Genomic DNA, 20,876 nt, shown 5'->3' on the forward strand with positions numbered 1-20,876 from the left:
TGTGTCTTGATTACTACTGCTTTGTAGTAAGTTTTGAAATTAGGATGTGTGAATCCTTCAACTTTGTTTTTCTTTTTCCAGATTGTTTTGGCTATTCTGGGTCTCTCTCTTGCATTTCCATATAGATTTTAGGGTCAGCTTGTCAATATCTGCAAAAAAAGCATCTGGAATCATGACTGGGACTGCATTGAATCTGAAGATGAACTTGCCATTTAACAAAATTAATGCTTGCAATTCACAAACTTGAAATGTCTTTCCATATATTTAGTTATCCTTTAATTTCTTTCAATGATATTTTGATGTTTTCAGTATACTAGTCTTGTACCTCTTTTGTTAAATTTATTACTAAGTATTTTATTATTTTGATGCTATTTTAAGTGAAATTGTTTTCTTAATTTTGTTTTCTGATCATAGTGTATAGAAATACAAATGAGTTTTGTATATTGACTTGTATCCAACAACCTTGTTTAACATGTTTATTAGTTCTAATAGTTTTTTTTTTTTAATTGATAGGTTCCTTAGTATTTTCTACATACAAGATTATGTCACCTGTGATTAGAGATCATTTTATTTCTTTCTTTCTAATCTGGATGAATTTTATTTTGCTTTCTTGCCTAAATGTCCTGGCTAGACCTCTAGTGAAATAGAAGTGATAAGATCTGATATCCTTCTCTTGTTCCTTATCCTAGGGGTAAAGCATTCAGTCTTTCACCATCACATATGATATCAGCTATGGGGTTTTTTGGGTAAATTTCCTTTATCAGGTTTAGGAAGTTCACCTCTTTTCCTAGGTTTTTGAATGTTTTATCATGGAAGGGTGTTGAATTTTGTCAAATGCTTTTTCTGTGTCTACGGAGATAATTGTGATTTTTTCCCCCATTTATTCTATTAACTTAGTGTGTTATTGTGATTGATTTTCAGAAGATAAACCAACCTTGCATTCCTTGGATAAATTCCACTTGGTCATGGTGTATAATCCCTTTTATATGTTGTTAGATTTAGTTGGCTTGTATTTTGTTGAGGATTTTTGCATCTATATAAGAAATATTGGTGCCTATTTTTTTTTTTTTTCCTTCTTGTGATGTCCTTGTCTGGTTTTGGTATCAGGGTAGTGATAGCTTCATAGAATAAGTTGGAGAATGTCCCCTTTTCTTTATTTTTTGGAAGATTTTGGGACGGGTTGGTGTTAGTTCTTTAAACATTTGTAGAATTCACCACTGAATCCATTCAGGCCTGAGCTTTTCTTTGTGGGAATTTTTTCTTTTTAATTACTAATTTAGTCTCTTCATTTGTTGTAGGTTTAATCAGATTTTCTATTGATATTTCCTCTCTTGAGTCAGTTTTGGTAGTTTGCATCTTTCTAGGAATTTGTCCATTTCATCTAGATTATCAAACTTGTTTACATACAGTTTTTCATAATACATGTACTTTTGTTTCAAGTTATTACCAAAAAATGTTATTCTTTTTAAAAATAAAGTCTTCTGCAAGACATAGCTATGTAGCCTTAGAGTACAGGCCTGTGATTATAACTATTATAGAGTGCTTACTATATGCTGGATATTTTGCTAACTACCTTACATATGTAGTTTCATGTGCTACAACAACAGTTTGAGGTAGGTACTATGTTATCTGGAAACAGAGGCTCACAATGGTTATGCAGCTGGTATGTGGTGGGACTAGTAACTGCACCCAGATAACCTGGACACTTACAGTAGAATCCTTTGGGAATAGGTACTGAGTCCCATCCTGTCCAAGTCTTGGGAGAGGAGGAATTCCAAAGTCACCTCTATATAGAATGTCAGGGGGTCCTGAGGACAGGATCTTGAGTGGAGAGATGTCAGGACTCCTGCAGCTTCAGGAGAGTTCCAGGAACCATGAGACTGTAGTACGTACTGCAGAGGTAGAGAGTAGGACAGGAGGATATTTTGAATTTACCCAAATTATTCTCTAGGGGATGCCTTAAGCTTAGGTCTAGGGGGGTATGCTAGGGGCTTGGAGTGGGGATACAGCACAGAAGGTTTTGCAGCTTGATCCAGGGCAGAGGGTGCTAGAAAGGTGCTCGATGTAGTTTCTCCAGCTTCCAAGGTAAGAGGACAACTTGTACTTCATCTTTGGAAACACCCCATAGGGCCTAGAGCTTTCTAGAACAGTACTTGTGTATTTGTATCATAAATGTATTTTCAGCACTCACTGGCACGTAGATTGATCCCACCCAGGGGCAGAAACACTGGCAAATTGGTTGTTCTGCTCTGTTCTAAGAATATCCTAGTATTCAGGGTCAGAGGGCCCAAATTCAAGTCCTAGCTTTGCTTTTTACTTGTGGTGTGACCTCAGTCATATTACTTTCCCTCTCTAAATCTCAGATTCACCATGTGCAAAATGAGAAAAAAAAATACATCCCTCTCATTAATCATTCTAAGTTCCAAATTAAATTAATGTATGGAAAATGGCTTTGTAAACTGTTAAACCCTACAAAGGTTAACGAATGGCTCTTTTTTTTTCCACATATGGAAAAAGCCACTGAATGAATGATCTCTTGCATGAGTGTCCATTTATGTCAGCCCGCTGAGGTCATACGGTGTGGCTTTGAAGTGGAGAAAGTGTGACTGTCAGGTTTTAAAAAGGAAGCAGAGAGACTGTATTTCTCTTGCCTCTCTGCAAGGTAGCAAGCACAGCTGTAAAGTCAATGATTTCACAGAACCTGCAGCACCTTCCTGGGGCAGAAACAGTCAAAATAAGGACAACTGAGAAACCAGACTTGGGCAAGTTGGAGAAATGAAATAAAAACAGACCTGGAGGGCATAAACATCATCTTCATTTATAAAAAGCGTTATTAAAATAAATAGGTTCTTATATTTCTTTTGTGGTCTTTCTAGAAATTTCCATCTAGTTATTACCTGATCACTTTTATCCTAAGTATATGACTGAAAAACAAAAGCTCTGAAGGTTTCAGCTTGGTACTTCGTGAAAATTGAGAATGATAATATTTCTCCAGATAATGTCATATCTATTATTGGTTATAGTTACTAGGGTTCACTGATGATTTGGGGAAAGTTTCAATCAGGCTTGAAAGAAAAAAGCGGTTAGGGTAGAGGAATGACAGCAGGCATCGGGGTTGGCAGATATGTATGTGTTTGGTTCCTGGCTCCCCTCTTTTCTAGCTGCATCCTTGGGGAAGTTATTACCTCAGAACTTCTCATCTGTAAATTAGAGAGAAGAAAATACCTTTTCAGTAAGGTTGTGGTGAAGACTAAATAAACAGCAATAAATCTTTGTAGCCTTCCCTGCCTTCCTTTTGATTTAGCTTTTCATATCGTAAGACCAACATCACTTAATCAGAAAACATTTCCAAACAAGTTTTTCTCCCTCATTCCAAATATGCCCTGAATGGTCTGACTTTTCTTTGTCCAGGATTCTGAGAGCTACCCTAACAGGATGGTCGGATGACGTGTATCTGGTCCATTGACTCCTCCAGAGAATTCTGAAATCGTCTGAGTCCCTAGGTCAAGGCCTTGTAAATCTGGGCTGTGATCTAGGAGAATTAGTGGTCACGGTGGTTCTAGGCATAAGAACATGATTAAATATTCCTTGGACATAGACCACTGTATCTGTCAGGGTCCCCACAGGAATAGATGGCACTCTCCCAGTGGTAATGAAAGGAAGTGTCGTGAAGGGACTACTTCAGAACTGTGGGCAGGCTAACAGGAGACCTGGAAGGGCGAGGGGGCCAAGGGAAGAACCCACTGGGGAGGGCTTGGCTGGGAAAAGGGGCTGCCTACCATATATGGAGACACAATCACTGCCACCCGAACCCCAGCAGAGAGGCAGTGCCAGGAGTGGACCTTGACCTCTCTCCCTTTCCTCCCTCCAGTTAAGGAGATTTGGGGGTAGTTGGTAAAGGGCAGCCTACTAGGACATGGGATGGGGGTGCAGACAATGTATCTGGAAGGGCAGAGGAAAACCACCCAGAAGAACTGTCTTCTCAGTGAGGGAGGGAACAGAGTGAGGCAGTGCTCAGTGCCCTGGACAGAAGTCATGAGTTTCTGAGCGGCACAGCTTACCTGCAGAATAGACATGGAGTCCCGAATTGCTGTGGCAGACAAGCCACGGGCATGCCTTGCTGAGCTCATTTCTGGGATGGAGTTTATCTGTCTCAGGCTACTTCAAAGGCCTGAGCCGAGACCTAGCTGCTGCTGCTGCCCAGCATCTTAAAGATGGTGTCTAGTCTCTCACGGGGACAAGGTCACCATCACTGCAGGTCCTCCAGCTGCATCTGGTTGATGAGTTCTTTGGGATGTTGAACAGACTCAAGCATCACATGTGTAGCTGGACAAGATAACCTTGACCTTCCAATTGGATGAGGATGAGAGTAAGCTTTGATTGGGTCTGGGGCTAGAGACAAGCAGAATGGGATCTTATCTGTCTTAGACAAGGGCAGATATGCCCAACCAAGGATCATGGTCAATGTGTTGGGAAGGCACTAAAAGGGGGAATAGAAGGTGCTAAGAATAATAGTTTAATTCCATTTTCCTGAGTCCTGACTCCTATGGGTAGATTGTCACTCCCGCTTCTGTGCTCTCAGAGTCTTCCTTGAAACTCAATCTAACTTTTCACATAGACATGTAGTTATCAGCTGCTGTCTGCTTCCCTTGAAGACCACATAACAATAGTTAACATTTACTGAGAGCTTACCATGTGCTAAATGAATTACAGGCAGCATTTCATCCAGGCTTCGCAACAAGCCAATGAGGTAGTAGCAGTAGTTGTTTTTATTATTATTCCTATTTTGTAGATGAGGATACTCCTGTTCTGAGCAGAGAGATAGAGAGAGGATGAAACTCAGTCCTGTGTTATTCTGAATCTTGACCGCTATGTTATCTCTTGGGGACTTTTTTTTTTTTCCGCTAGATCTCCCCAATACCTAGGGTTCCAGGCAAGTTAAGCTTCCAGTAAAAATTGTTTTTGATAAATAAGTGGACAGCCCGACTCCCCTCTGTGCTTGCCACACTGTGTGATTACATACTCTAACAAATATGCATGCAGATTTACTGAATTCTGTTCTATGCTGGTGGAAAAACGTGAAGACAGAATGATGCAGAGAAAATGCTCATTGGAGAAATTAGCTCAGGCAATTAAGTTTTCTGGGTAGTCCTCAAATTATAGCTTGTGTTTAATACATGGAATCAAATAAAAAATTAGGACCTTGATTTTTTTCCTTGTCGTATAAACATAACAAGTTTATACATGAATAAAAATTAATGTCTCTGCCAATGAATGATACTAAAATGCCATACTATTCTTGCTTGTTATTTTTGTCACCATAAAATAAACCATATTTACATGATTATGTAACCATATGCTTTTCAGAAGTTTTAGATTTAGATTTCATAATAGTAATAAGAACTGGCAGTTACATAGCATTTACCATGTGCTGGGCACTGTTCCAAATTGTTTACATATGTTAACTCCTTTAATCCTCATATACTCTTATATCCATGTGAGGTAAGTGCCATTATTATAAAATATGAGGAAACTGAGGCACAGAGAGGTTAAGTGACTTGTCTAAGGTCACACAGGTAATTAAGGAAAGAAAAAAGATTTGAACCCAGGTGCTCTTAAAGACTACAGAGTACTATGGAGCTGTGATTTATTGAGTAGTCACTGTATGCCTCATTCAGTCTTTACCACAACGCTGTGTGGAAAAGAATTGTTTTGTCCATTTAACAAATAAAGAAACTAAAATTTAGGGAGGGTTAGAAATTTGCCGAAGATGGAACAGATAGCTGCAAAGGTCAAGGCAGGTTCATGGACCCTTACAGCGTCCTTGCCATCATCACACGCTTTTGGATGTATTCCTTTTATCTTACACTGAGTCTTTGATTTATTTTTTATACAATCAATGTTCATGGTAGAAAGAAAAAGAGTATATAGATACACAAAAAATGCATCATCTCATTGCCTAGCTGCAACCACTGTAAACCTGTTAATGTTTTGGTATATATCCTTCAAACTTTCCTATGTATATAAAATCACAACTTAAGATAAAAACATGATTTGTCAATTACCAAAGTTTTCTTGACTAACTTTCAATGGATAAAGTGTCTTTACATTTAAAATAATTATTCAGCTCTGTAAAAACCAAAGCAAAACAAATCTAGCCTATTGAGAAATAAAAATTGTATTTGATGCACTTTCTCCACCCAAATGAAAGTGTTCTTTTTTTAAACAAATATTTTTTATTGAGGTAACATTTGTTTATAACACTACATAAATTTCATGTGTACAGCATAATATTTTTACTTCTATATATGCTATAGCGTGCTCACCATTAAATTTTTGGTTTCCATCTGTCACCATAGAGTTGACCCTCTTTACCCATTTTGCCTTCCCCCTGCCCCTTCCCGTCTGGTAACCACTACTCCATTCTCAGTATCTATGTATTTGTTTTTGCTTGGTTTGGTTTGTTCATTTATTTATTTAATATTAATATTCCACATACAAGTGAAATCATATGGTATTTGTCTTTCTGCACCTGACTTATTCCACTTAGCATTAATACCCTCAAGGTCCATCCATGTTGTTGCAAATGGCAAGATTTCATCTTTTTTACGACTGAGTAGTATTCCACTGTGAGTGTGTATGTATGGATGTATGTATCTACGTGTATATATATATATGTTTGCATATATATATATCAGTGTGTATGTGTATGTATATATCTATATCTATCTGTCTATATCTCTATATATATATCTCACATCTTTATCCATATATCCATTGACACTTAGCCTGTTTCCATATGTTAGCTATTGTAAGTAATGCTGCAATGAGCATAGGCGTGCATATATATTTTTGAAATAGTGTTTTCATATTCTTTGGGTAAGTACCCAGAAGTGGACCTTTTGGATCATATGGTAGTTCTATTCTTAATTTTTTGTTTTCCATGGTGGCTGCACCAATTTACATTCCCACCAACAGTGTCTAAGGGTTCCCTTTTCTCCACATACTTGCCAACACTTGTATTTCTTGCCTTTTCGATAATAGTCATTCTAACAGGTATGAGGTGGTATCTCATTGTGGTTTTGATTTGCATTTCCCTAATAATTAGTGGTGTTAAACATCTTTTCATGTGCCAGTTGGCCATTTGTATGTCTTCTTTGGAAAAATATCTATTCAACACTGACAGTTTTTTAATTGGGTTGTTTTTTTGTTGTTGAGTTGTATGAGGTTGTAATATGTTTTGAATATTAACCCCGTATCAGATATATGATTTTCAAATACCTTCTCCCATTCAGTAGGTTGTCTTTTCATTTTGTTGATAGTGTCCTTTGCTGTGCAGATGCTTTTCAGTTTGATGTAGCTGCATTTGTTTATTTTTGCTTCAAAAATATTCTTTTAACTACTAAATCCAAAATATGGTATTTAACAGTCAAAGCAAAAAAAAAATAGTACTTGACATTGTCTTAAATTTGGTTATATGAGATTGAAAAGCCTTCAGTGTCTCTTCTGATAGAAAAAAAGTATTATTACTATATCTAATAAGTATTGTATATTCACTATACACCAGAAATTGTTCTCTCTCTATTCTGTATATAGGTTCTCTCTCTATTCTGTATATAGGTTCTCTCTATATATAATAAAAATATTATATATTTATATTATATATATAAATAAATCTTCAAATAAGCCTAGGAAGTAGTTTTATCTCCATTTATAGATGAGAAAACATGCACAGAGAAGTTGAGTTACCTCCCAAGGTCACACAGCCATGGTTTGAAACCAGGCAGTGTGACTTTAAGCTAGAGCTAAAGTGGTGACTGAGAGAATTAATCCCAAGGTCAGTGTTTAGACTCTCATACTGTTGGCCTGTGTTAGTTATGTCACAGGGATTGTTTCTTACTTTGGGGGAAGTCTAAATACTTATTTATGCATGAGATAGGCTGTGTTGTTTAATTCATAAGAAGGTGAGCATCTGCCTTGTGTTCCAGCCTCTGTCCTAATCCTGGGATGTCTTTAACCCTCACAACAACTCCAAAGTAAAGTTATTATGATCCTCGTGTTTTATATGAGGACTGAGGAACAGAAAAGTTAACTGCTCCAAGTCCCTTTCTCTCCAGCCTGGAATTCTTTAGTGCTTTTCTTTACTCAGAATAAATCCTCCTCTTGGATGATTTGAGGCCTGCCTGCTTCTCAGTGACCCTTGACCCCTTTCTTTCTTGCCCACCACACTGCAGTCTCACCAGTCCCCTTTTAGTCCCTCAGACACCCCAGCTCTTTGCTTCTGGGGTCCTCTGCGCCTGGAACACCCTCTCTTGTTCATTTGCATAGTTGAGCTCATTTGCATATTTCAAACAGCTCATTTGCCTAGTTCAGGCCTCAGCCAACCTCTCCCTTAAATACGTTCCCTTGTCCACCTTTTTCTCTATCACATTGCCCTATTTATATCTGCAGTGGACTTTCCAAAATGTGCAGTTGTTTTTCCTGGTCACTTACTTGATTTGTGTGCTGGTGGTTTTTGCTTACTTTCTTTTTTGTTCTCCATGAGATCAGGGACCTCATCTGTCTCCTTCCCCGCTCTCACCTAACGAGGTCCTCCAGAGACATCTGCTGGAAGACTGACAAGTCTTCTGGAGGCAGACAGGGGAAATGAGGGGAGAGAGTGACTCTTCAGCCACTTTAAAACCTGAACCCTGCACTGGGCTTGGGTGAGTGAAGATCCGTGCTGGAAGCAGCCAGCCCCGGGACAGGAATCTGGGGTCATCCGATGAGTGAAGACAGAGGCCACTGTCCACCGTCTGGAAAGGCCCTGTGCCTGGCTTATTTGTCCAGATGTTCTTAGGAGTGTCTCATTGTCACCTTTGGGTCCATGACCCTGGCCTGTGGCAGGGGAGCCTCACTCGTCCTTTGAAGATTTCTGATGAGTGCTGTGGGGTGTGCCTTGAAGTGGCTTGTGTGCACTGTGGAATTTGGCTCCCGACAGCCTCATTTTTTAAGGGACTATCTGAAGCCTGGTTTTGTTGTTTGTTTTGCTTTCCTTCTCTTACCTTAGCTCACTGAATCGCCTGGTTCAGGGGACACGTAGACACCAGGTTGACTCACTATCCAGCGCTGACACTGAGCAATTTCTCTCATTCCGAGAAGTCCGCAGGACGTTGGGCGGCTGGGGGTGAGGCTCCGTGGAGAGAAGCTCTCTCTTATGCTACTCCTTTCTGAGCTTTCTTTGAGTGTTATTAGCAGGAGAAGTCTTGCAGCGATGGTTTGGATGTGAGTACTGGTCTGTGTAGGAAAGCTTGAGAATCAACGAGCTTGGACTTCAGGGTGCATTTTGGCGAATCCTGACCTCAGTTTCCGTGGGCGTTGACGGGTAACTATTGGTTTCCAGTGAGAGAGGGGAGCCTTAATCTCACCATGTGTGGGATGTGCCCCGTGGGGCTGTGTTTTGTAGGCAGTGAAGTTAAGGCTTGCCCAGAAAAATAACATGTTTTCCTTGTCTGGTGCTTGAGCTGTTTGCCCAGTGACTGGCTGATTAGCGGTTTGGGAAGAAAGGAGACACTGGTTAACTTGGGTGTCCGGAGGATTTTTGTGTGTGTGTGTTTGTGTAAGTGGTTGTTTCTGTTTCTTTGGAAATAGTAGAGGACAGATGAAGAAATAACGATGATATTACTACTTTCAGCTTGTGTTCAATTCCTTGAAGCATCTTACAAACATTAGCTTGATGTCATTATTTAAATAATCCCATCACTTCAAGAGTACCAGAAATCCTTTAATGTGGGTATCACAAAGGTGGATAGGAAAACTGAAGGTTTTGGAAATTACTGAGAATTTTGCCATCCTAACTCATATTTGAATGGCTTTATCCGGCTGCGTTCCCTACAGAGGCACTTAGTGGAGAGGATAAATCAAAGCTGTATCTAATCAAGGCTTTCTTTCAGCCTTGACGGAAAATGCTTTTCTGAGATTAAAAATGGCTGACACATAGGATGTGGTGGTACATGGAAGAGATAGTTTCACTAAATACAATTTTCACTACTCCCAAGCATTAAAAAAACCCTCAAAATTTGCCAGGCTTTCCATAGATACAGACCTTTCTGCATTGGGAGGGTGATCTGCTTTGAGGCACAGAGGTCTTCGGCTAATCATCGTGAACAACCCAGTGTCCTGGGTTAGGAAATGTTGCTGTTATTGAGATGTGAGCTCCCCATTTTCCCAAGTGGTCTAATTGACCAGATCTTTGATTTGTGCTGTGACTTCCTTTTTTCACAGCTAACTCTTACTGCCTTATTCAAAGTATTTTTATTAAATACCACATGGGATATTTTGGGAATGAAAAGGAGAGGGAAGAAAATAAAAAAATAGGGAAGAGCAAAAACAAGAATAAGCAGTAAGATGATAAAGGATAGTATAGCTTGCTAAAGAAAATTTAATAACAAAAGGAAGATTCAATTTCTTTCTTGGTAGCCCAAGTGGAGAGTGGATGTAAACAAATGTCATAATCTGTATTAGTCTTATTTCTTTTTTTCAGACTTTATTTTATCAATATATAAACATATATATGTATATATTGATATATACATAAAATCAATATTTTAGATATGATCAAAATTTCTGTGTCTGTTTTACATCAACTGCATTTTTTTAACCTTTTGACCCCCCTTTACCCATTAGTCTTATATTAGTCTTATTAATCTGTATTAATCTTATTTCTAATGACTCCAGGTGAGCCTAGAAGTACCCACTGATAAGAAGGCACTGAATTTCTCAGTTATCCCAGGTGCCTCCCAAACTCCACTTTTTTCCTACCATCAGTGCGACTGGAGTCTGGATGGTAAGGGCAGCGTGGCCAAGGTGTCGGGGTGGACTTGCCTAGCAAAGAGCTTTCCCTTCATTTCTGTGGTTGGAAGCAGTGTTCCAGGAAGGTAAACAAATTCATGTGCCTTTCCAGCTCTGGCTCCTCCAAGCCCAGGGCGAGGTGTCTGATGCTCCCTGGCTTGCTCAGCCAGCAATAGCCAAATTTATCCCAGGGTCAAGTGACCCATTACCCAAGCTTATATGTCAGCTGGTATGTCACAGAGCTAGGGTTTGAACACAGACCAGACTCCAAAGCATTTCTTGACATCGCATCTCAATTAGAAGACAAAGAAAATAATTCTACTTGGGAGCCTACCAGTAAAAAGCTGGTGAATAAGGTTTGGCTTGGTAATTGCTAGATTATCAGAGAAGCGTAGAAGATCAGGATCTCTTTAAAGATCATCCTCTCCAACATCTTTCAGAATCTTTAATCTCTCTGCACATGCTGTCAAATGTAGACATAACTCTTTGCACTATCCAGTACTTCAGCAATTCCATGTGCTTACTGCAAGGTGACTGATAAAAACAGTAACCAACATTTCACAGCACTTTACAGTTTATGTAGTGCTTTTTAAAGCACATTTGTTCACCCAGTATCCCCAGAGGCAGATGATGCCAATATTGTCTGTAGTCTTTTTATAGTGAGAAAAGTAATGTTCAAAGAAGTTAAGTAATTTGCCCAAGATCACACAGCTAGTAAGCAAGGGAGCTGAGATTCAGTTATTGATTTTCTAACATAAAATCTGGTCCCCTGGCCATAGCGTTAAGCTTATTGCAAATAATGTAGTCTTATTTATCAGAATTAAAAGTAAAATAAAGCCTAAATTAAAACAAACATAAAAACCTTACTTCTAGTACAATTAAAAGATCGCTTCAAGGTGTGTGTGTGTTTGTTCCTTGAACTGATAGCTGATTGTGAGAAATGTTTAGCTGTGAAAGGAGATTATGTGGTATTTGATGTAGTTAATAACACAGGCTTGCTTTCTCATGGCCCCTGATCTCTCACAGCACTTTGCTAACACTACTTTATGGCCTTTAAAATTCTACCTTCCACCATAGACATCTGTACATACCTCACCTCCCTACTGGATGGTCACTGCTCAAAGGGCAGGGGCTATATTTTGGAGCCTTCCTGTTCCTAGCATGGAGCTTAATGCTTGGTAGGTGCCCGGTGACTGTGTGAGGCAGGAATGAATGAATGAGACCAGTGTCCTCGGTTTCTGGTCCTGTCCCAGTGCATGCCGAGGTTGAATCACTTTGGAACAAGTTCTGGGTGACAGGTAATCAATCACTGCCCACAGGTCACTCTCCCTGAAGCTGCCCCTGAACAGTGCCCTATGAAGATCCTAGAATTGGCTCGTTGAACAGCTGCAATTCACCCATGTGGGCTTGGGGGCTCTTCGCTTCCCCTTTACCCAGCCTTTCAGTGGAAATGTCTGATCGGCCTCCTTCCAAATCCCCTCTGGGTGCTTCGTGCCCCTGCCTGCTTTCACTTTCCCTCTCGGAAGAGTCCAGGTTCAGGGTATTTCCCAGGGCCTGACCTCCACCTCCTGAGTAGAGAGACCACAGTCAAGCTGAGGAAAAGGTCCTAGGTTTGGGGGAGCAGGGGCATTCAAAAAAGTCCCTTTCCCTTTTCGTGCTGATTGGGAGTGTTGACTGAAAAATGGAGCTGTTGTCTGGGGGCCGAGCCCTGGGGAGAGAAGGAGCTGGCCCCTCGTTTGTTTGTTAATGGCTAGGACCTTTTGATGAATTGGAGTCTGGTACAGTGTAACCTCTCGTGGGTGGTGGTTCAAGGAAAAGGCCTTTTCTTTCTGTGTCCTTTTTTCCAGTATGTTTCAGTGGGTTTATAGGCTTTAGTGAGTGGCTCTTTTGTTTAATAGGAAGTTGAGAAAGACATGAAGGACTTTTCTAGTCTGTGGAAACGACTTAGTGATTCTCAGAAATACATCTGATTTCTGCACTTTTAAAATACAAGCTTAATGATCCTTAACTGTGGTGAACTTGGGCTGCGAGGCAGACCCGGGTTTTCTTCTTATACCTCCTTGGAGCTCAGTAGCCTCCTCTGGGTTACGTTTAGGACTAGGCAACGGTTTTGAGGCTTGAGCTAGTTTATGGAGATGAAATAATCTCTGTAATGTGTGTTAATGTGTGTCACGCGTACACACCGCAACCTATCAATAAGAAAACTTAGGCCGAAAGAGAAAAAAAATTAAATGTGTATATATATGTGTGTGTGTGTATGTATGTGTATTTATATATGTATGTATCTGTGTGTGTGTGTGTGTATATATATATATGCCTATTAGTAAGTTTTTGCCCTATTAATACGTTTTGAAGTTGGTTAGGGTTAGGGGGCCAGTGTTCCCCTAATAAGTATTCTATGAGCTGATGACTGATGGTACCAGTAACATAAAAACAATTTGAAATCTTGTGACATTCCCCGCTTAAATTTTAAAAGGAAAAGAAAACCAAAATCAAACAAAGCATGGTCTTTTTGGTGGCGCTGTCCTCAGCAATAATATAAAATAAACAAGGCAATTATCAGGAGTGAAAGGGCATCTGAACAAGAGCCGTTTCCACCTTGGGCCAAGGCTTTCTTTCGCTACCGTTGCGTCAACACCGCTTAGAACGGTGTAGTAAGTGAACTGGAGAGTGGGGCTGTAGGTAGCCAAACGAGGTAATTCACTTAAAAAAGTCTACTCTAGTTTACTCATCTGTCTCCGCTATGGATTGAAAGCGTATGCTTAGTTAAATTTTGGCAACAGTCCCCAGCCCTCCTTCACATTGAAAGGGAATGATAATTTCACATACTTTTTTGAATATTCATGAAGTTTTTATTGGCATTGAATCTAGCCTCATCCTAGGCTTAACTTTGCCTGCGTTTTCCAGAGCTGTGTGCAAAGTATAAAGAGGTGGGTATGTGTTTAGTCTCTTATTTTCATTTCCTCTGCTTTATGCTGACTTTGTTTTCATTGTCTCACTCTTACTATTTTCTTACTCTTATCTGCTTTTTACCTCTAAACCAGTGGGCAGTGGGACTAATACTATGATTATTCTTGCAAAATCTGCACTATTAGCTGTTGGGTCAGGAAACTTTGGTGTTGCACAGGGCTGCCCATTCTGCACGTCACAGAATATTTTGTACCCCTGACCCCACCTATTAAATGACAGTGGTGACTCCCAGAAATAGTGGCAACTAAAAACTGATTTCACATATTTCCAAATCCTCTTGCTGGGCCATGCAAGGAAATTATGCCTTCTCTAGGAAAGCCGATGAAAATGTGCCTTTTGCTAGTATTTAAGATATATATACATTTTTTTTTCTTAATTTTTTTTTTGGGCTGCATTGGGTCTTCGTTGCTGCGCGCGGGCTTTCTCTAGTTGTGGCGAGAGGGGGCTACTCTTCATTGCGGTGCGTGGGCTTCTCATTGCGGTGGCTTCTCTTGCTGCGGAGCATGGGCTCTAGGTGTGCAGGCTTCAGTAGTTGTGGTGCGTGGGCTCAGTAGTTGTGGCTCATGGACTCTAGAGCACAGGCTTAGTAGTTGTGGTGCACGGGCTTAGTTGCTCCGCGGCATGTGGGATCTCCCTGGACCAGGGCTCAAACCTGTGTCCCCTGCATTGGCAGGTGGATTCTTAACCACTGTGCCACCAAGGGAGTCCCTGCTAGTATTTACAGAGGGAACTTTATTAGAATGATGACAGAATCTTCAGATGACTTAAGATTTTTACCTTAACATGGCCTTTAAGTGACCTGCTAGTACTGTCAAATGTTCACATGCTTGACATTTGACGCATAGTACGGTAGGAATCTGAATCAAGTCTTTAAATGTATTTTTACCCTTGTATTCAACTGACACGGTGAGATGGGGCAAGTTCTGAACACAACTGCTGGCTACTTCAGATAGGACTTGAGAATGCCTAGCTTTCTTCTGGAGTAAAAGATAAAAAACACTCTGTTTGATACCATCATTCTCAAATGTCTTTTACTAGTAAGTCAGTAAGGGTAATCATAAGATTTAATACTAAGATGAAATAGCCTCTTACCAGGCCTTGCAGAGAGCAGAGAGGTCTGGCATGATCACCACTGTGTTTCATACACAGTGTCACATTTTGTAGCTCTGATTCATGCACAAGAAGGAAACTTCTCAGGTGTTTTGTTAAAGATTACTTCAGCCCATACATTAGATGGACCAAACATATATTGTTGCTGGAGACGCAAGGATACTTATATAGAATAAAAATACGAAGAAAACAGTTCTAGCCAATAAAAATCATTTGAATGTGTGAAAAGCAAGCCAAGACTAGAAAGTTGTGATTTTTCAGAATATTCAAAAATATTCATTTTACATGAAAACAGTTTAAAAACCAAATGCACTCAAAATGTCTTAAAAAGTATCTAGAGGCAAAGTAGTCCCATTTGGGAGTGGGTTACAATTTTAAAGTCAAATTTTACTATAGTAGAGCAAAAAAGGAAAAGAAAGAACTTTTTCTTTCTTCTGTTAAGTTATTCTTCAATTTCTAAAGGCAAGCTGCTTTTGACCAGAATGAAGAATATACCTGGTTTTGCATTTAATTTCTTTGCTATCATAGTTTTTCCTCTCAGGGTTTCATGGGGCAATTATTTTAAATTGCAGTGGAAGACTTTCTGGAAAGGTACAGATGACAAGGTCAACTGAATCCCTGGTCACCTCTTATTCCAATTTTATTTTTTCTTTTCTCATCAGTTTGTTCGTATTGGGAGTAGGTAAAAGGAAGAGTTTGCTTTTCAGCCTGTCTTCTGAGGTTGGGTTCAGTCTCATTAGAAACAAGCCAAGTAATTTTGTTACATTCAATATTTCCTTCAAAACCTGAGAATCTCTAAGCTAGTGTTTTGTTAACCACATGCATGTCAAATAAACTTTTCATTGAAATGAGGTGTGTCCTGCCAAAAATGTATTGTGTGAGGTGGGAGCAGGAAGAGGAACACAGACTTAGATATACAGCCTTGGGCACAGACACACACCCTGCAGAGACTAATATGCTGCACCTCTAAGGTCCAACACTGTTGCTTAACAAGTACGTTCTGAACTTCTGAACCCATAGGTAGGAAAGCTGTGAGACAGGATTGTGTGAAACATAAGTAGAAATTAGCCAGTAACTTTGAAAAGAGGGCTCATATCCAAAGAAACATATGGAAAACTTAACACAAAAACAAAAAAAAAAGAAGAAAGAGGAATCTAACGTATGAAAACCCAATCCCACTGGAATGTTTTTTCATACACAGTATAAACGCCACATAAATAAAACCACAAACCTCTGCTAAAGTACACGAGAGGACGTGAGCCCCCAGCACTCTCTCCTGTGAGGGCCGGGAAGTAAGGCCCCGTGAGTTTCCAGAGACAAAAGCTCTTTGGAAATCCTTCCTCCTGGGAACCATGGGCCTGGTTCGAAGGGACATTTGGACAGTCCCTTAAGCGTGATGCAGCCTGTGAAACAACCCTAAAGAGGTCTGTGATTCAGGCTGTGGGCCTCTGAACTTTGGGGATACCAGGGAATGGTGGACATCTTTTAAGGATAATGATATTCTGGTTTGAACGGGATGGCAATGTTTAGCTGCAAGTGGTCTGGGTAAAGCTGAGGACTCCTGGGGAAGAGTTCTGGCTGTAAGCTGCCCAGCAAGACACCCCCATTCTGGCCAAGTTCTGTTGAAATTTTCGCTTAGAAGGTAGATTCCCACTCTTGGTCTTGTTCCCCGTATAAATCTCTGGTTTGAAAACTTTGCAGCATTCAAGGCGTTTCAAGCTTGAGGGCTGAAATGTCACTTTAAAAGCAGGGTTAAAAAGGTCACACAGCTGCAAATAATAATAGCCCAATGAAATTCAGATTCTAGCTGCAGCCCACTTCAAGAATAACACTGAAACAGGAAACAAGCCTACTAGATCTTTTTACCAGTAAAGCTAGTAAGAGCACATCTGATAAAATGTGTGTGTGCATGTGTGTGAGAGACAGACAGACGAAGAGAGACAAAGACATATGTAACAAGACAAAGACACAGAGAAACAGACATATAAAAAGAGAGACAGAGTTTTCAAGAGAGAAGACACACACGGAAAAACAAAGACACAGAGACACAGATGCAGAGATGGATACTAAGACCCACTCACAAAATAATTGATTTTCTTGGACTGAGATTCAAGGGTGTTTATTTTTCTGTTTGAAGTTACGGTATTAAAGTAATATTAAAGAATTTTAAAATAATTTAAAAATTATTTTTTAAATAATACCTCTGTAAATGGTCCTATTTACAATGTTTTACTAAAATGGTTCTGTATCACAGATGAGCAAATGAAATAGTGAAAGGTACCATATCCTTCAGATTAGATATATAATTCCTTTCCAATAGCTAGCCACGTGTTGGGAGAATGACCCTGCACCCTGGCTTTTAAAGTAGAATCAGGCATCTTAGAATAAAATACTTTAATGTGTGCTTTTGGTGAATTTGTGTTGGGTTATTATTGAGTGTGGCTCTTTGCCTTTCTGACCAAGACATTGAGAGAAATATTTGCTTTTTTTTTTTTTTTTTCAGAAACATGAAGTACAAATTGGCTATACCCTTAACTGATTTAGTTAATAAACAACCTTTGCTTCCAGAAACAAAGTAAGACTGATCTGGAATCTCACACAGCGTGATGAACTCAAGATGTTTGTCGGCTAACCTTGACATTTTAGGAAGGACCTGTTTCCTCTTCTAGAACCCTTTCTGCAGTCTAGTAAGCTCAACAGGGTAGCGAAGATCTGCTTCACAGGAGTCCTGCCAAGAAGACTCATTCCACGCTCATCGTAGGGCAGTAAAGGCTGACAGAGGTTGTTAACATCGCTATTAAAATGCAAGCCCCCTTTCAGATCTCTAATGCATTCATGTCCAGATTAACAATACCAGAGCTGATGAGGATATCAATATTATTATTAGTGCTCATTTATATATACAGTTGTGGCTTTGAAGTTCCCAGAACTTTTGATGTTGATAAAAGTGCATGCCAGATTTTCAGATTAAAACAACATTTTTAGTGTCTTACTATTCCAAACCCCATATCACTGTATGAATGTGTTTGCTGTTGTGGGGGAAATTTGGGCCATTACACTGAGATTGGAGTTCGCTGTTAACTAAGAATCGGTAATGGCTTACTATGATTTAGATGGGGAAGCATCACTCTTGGCTGATTCTAGCAAAGCAGATGATGTAGGTTTTTTTCCCTTTGGGCTCAGTTGTTGCTCTTAAGTTTAAAATACATATTTACAGTATTTTGTGTAGACTATCCAAGTTTTTTGTAGCATTTGTTTTTTGCAATGTTGCCCTTCATGAAGTAGTAATTCCAAGTATATCCCTAAATGCCTGGCAAAGCATTTGAATGGATTGCATCAGCCATTGTGGAAGATTTCCCATTTTAGACCAGGAGGAATTTGTAGGGTCAAACGCTAAACAATGAAAGAGATTCTTGCTCATTGAGAGGCCAGCTGAATCCAGTGGCAGTTTAGTTTGAATTATAAATCAAACCTGTCATCTCCTTGTCGACTACGAAAAACCTCTACTCGCTTTATACACCATTAGGGTTTGTTATTAGGGTTTTGTATTGTTTTCCAAAAATCTGAAGGGAAATTAGACTCTTGAGGCATTTGTTCTAAGTGAACATTGAAGCTAAACTTTGGAAAAGGAGGAACAAAAAATGATACTATTTGTAAAGAAACTCTTAAATGATTAGACAGCTCCCTCCACAATTATTACTGTATTTAACCAAAGATATGGGGTCACTGGGTGTTACTCAAAGGGCCCTCTCTGGGTGCCATAAACAGTCCACACATGGTTAATAGACTGGACTCCAGTGGTTTCAGCATCTATGACAATATTAACAGACTGAATTCATAATGAATTAATACATTTACATGTGAATGAAAACTAGACTGTTGTTTTCACCAAAAGCAACTTTGACTTTTTTCCATTAAACCTGGTGAGATTTCTTCTCTGGTCATAACTGGGAACAGGTGGAATTATTGGCCTGCACAACCTCTTGCCTTGCTGAAAACTTGGCTGTGGGCCAAAAAGTTTGAGGACCACTGCCTTAGGAGTAGAAAAAAAAGCAAGCTGTTTGAGACGGTTTATTGTGGTGATTCAGGATTCATTATCCATCCCACAAATATTTATTGAACGCCTACTATGGCAGCTCTGTGCAGTGCAGCCTGGGGTATGGCGGTTGCCAAGCAAAACCTGGTTCATTAAAACATCCCAGCTAGTAAAACAACTGAATGGGAAATGAGAAGATGAGGCCTGACCTCTGAGGACCAAATGCAGAACAGCCTGGCTAAAATCATGTCTGAGTAATTTGCCCCCCATGTGATGGATGATAAAAGAATATACACAGGGCTTTAGTAGAAGTCTGTTTGAGAGAATAATTATTACAATATGTGCTAGAAAAGAACCATAATAATAGACCATAAAAAGAGATCATGGCTCTTGACTAATACATCAGACCAGATCATACTGGTTGATAAACGTAATGAAGCCTGTGTGGTAGAGTGGTACTGTTTAGTAAAACTATCTCCAACACCCACACAGGAGGAATGAGCAAGGGTGTACTGTTTATAGAGAGCTAAATGTGGGAACGCAGAGCATCAAAATAAAGCAGTTGAGGTTCACACATATATATACACCCACTCAGACCTTATTAATCACTTAAAACGTATTTTATTTTAGCAACTGCCATTTTACCTTAGGACACTTATTCCAATAGTATGTTGCCAAAACATTTGGTCCATGGGATCCATAGCATGTAATAAATTGATACAGATTCATTTATGTTTTAATAATAAAATAATACAATGACTGGTAACTCAGTTGAACAGAATGAACTGAACTCTAAACTATTTGAAGGCAGACTCAGTAGTTGTCTAATTGATCCTGTTCCTCTAAATGTGGCATCCAGTCTATGAAGGCTCAATAAGACAGTGTAAATCTGTATGACTGAAATTTTTTTCTGACTGAACGTTGTTCAGTCTCCTATCACTAGCATCATATAATTCCATGATATTTGCTGCAGTTCATATGCAAATTATAATCAATAATTAAGGTAGCTCATGTTGATGTTAAGCAGAATTGATAAACTATTACCATTAAGGGCCTGAATTTATGGGAAAAGTCAGCATTTTGGTGGACTCAGGTTTGGGATAGAGTTGTGACTATGGTAGAAAAATACTTCCTCCTCATACTGATGTGGCAAGGCTTGGTCAGTCTCTTTCTTCACTTTGGCTTATTAATGAATCCCCTTTAACCTGCAGCAATAGCACTTCCAATCTTGACCACTTCTATTGGTTGGATATTAATTATTATCACAAATTACTTCTTTCAGATGTAGACCATACATGTATTTATATGGAACTTTCTTGGAACTTTCCCATTTTACCATCATGTAATCTTTTTTTTTTTTTTCCAATTAATTAATTAATTTATTTATGGCTGTGTTGGGTCTTCGTCTCTGTGCGAGGGCTTTCTCTAGTTGTGGCAAGCAGAGGCCACTCTTCATCGCGGTGCGCGGGCCTCTCACTATCGCGGCCTCTCTTGTTGCGGAGCACAGGCTCCAGACGCGCAGGCTCAGTAGTTGTGGCTCACGGGCCCAGTTGCTCCGTGGCATGTGGCATCTTCCCAGACCAGGGCTCGAACCCGTGTCCCCTGCATTGGCAGGCAGATTCTCAACCACTGCGCCACCAGGGAAGCCCCATCATGTAATCTTAATATTGGTTAATAATATGACTAATATTGGCATTCTTTGGTTACTTTAGCAACCAAAATTGTTAAATGATGTCCAAGAAAGACTCACTTTATAGCAACTTCTCTATTATACATGAGGAATAGTTAATATTAGAGTGAGGTTCCAGTAACACTTGTCCACAAAACCTCCCCCCACCTCCAAACACACACACTTAAATACACAGACCTTTCTCCATAATTTGGAAATGGCTCCCTAACTGATTGGTGTGATACAGGAATGAAGGAATTG

At 39.7% G+C, this 20,876-nt stretch overlaps 1 protein-coding gene across 6 annotated transcripts in view; it reads left to right on the forward strand.

The window, feature by feature from the left end:
* CREB5 (cAMP responsive element binding protein 5) overlaps nt 1-20,876 on the forward strand; it is a 409,001-nt gene that overhangs the window by 50,202 nt on the left and 337,923 nt on the right. Inside the window, exon 1 of one of the 6 annotated variants that reach the window (XM_082397959.1) lies at nt 4,216-9,166. The exons of the other annotated variants lie outside the window; for them this stretch is intronic. The gene's annotated coding sequence lies outside the window, so the exon portion shown is untranslated. Of the gene's footprint in view, nt 1-4,215; nt 9,167-20,876 lie in introns of those variants that run through there. 6 annotated transcript variants of the gene reach the window in all.

Source organism: Balaenoptera borealis, assembly GCF_965194805.1.
Source record: "Balaenoptera borealis genome assembly, chromosome: 7".
In the NCBI taxonomy this organism is placed as follows: domain Eukaryota; kingdom Metazoa; phylum Chordata; class Mammalia; order Artiodactyla; family Balaenopteridae; genus Balaenoptera; species Balaenoptera borealis.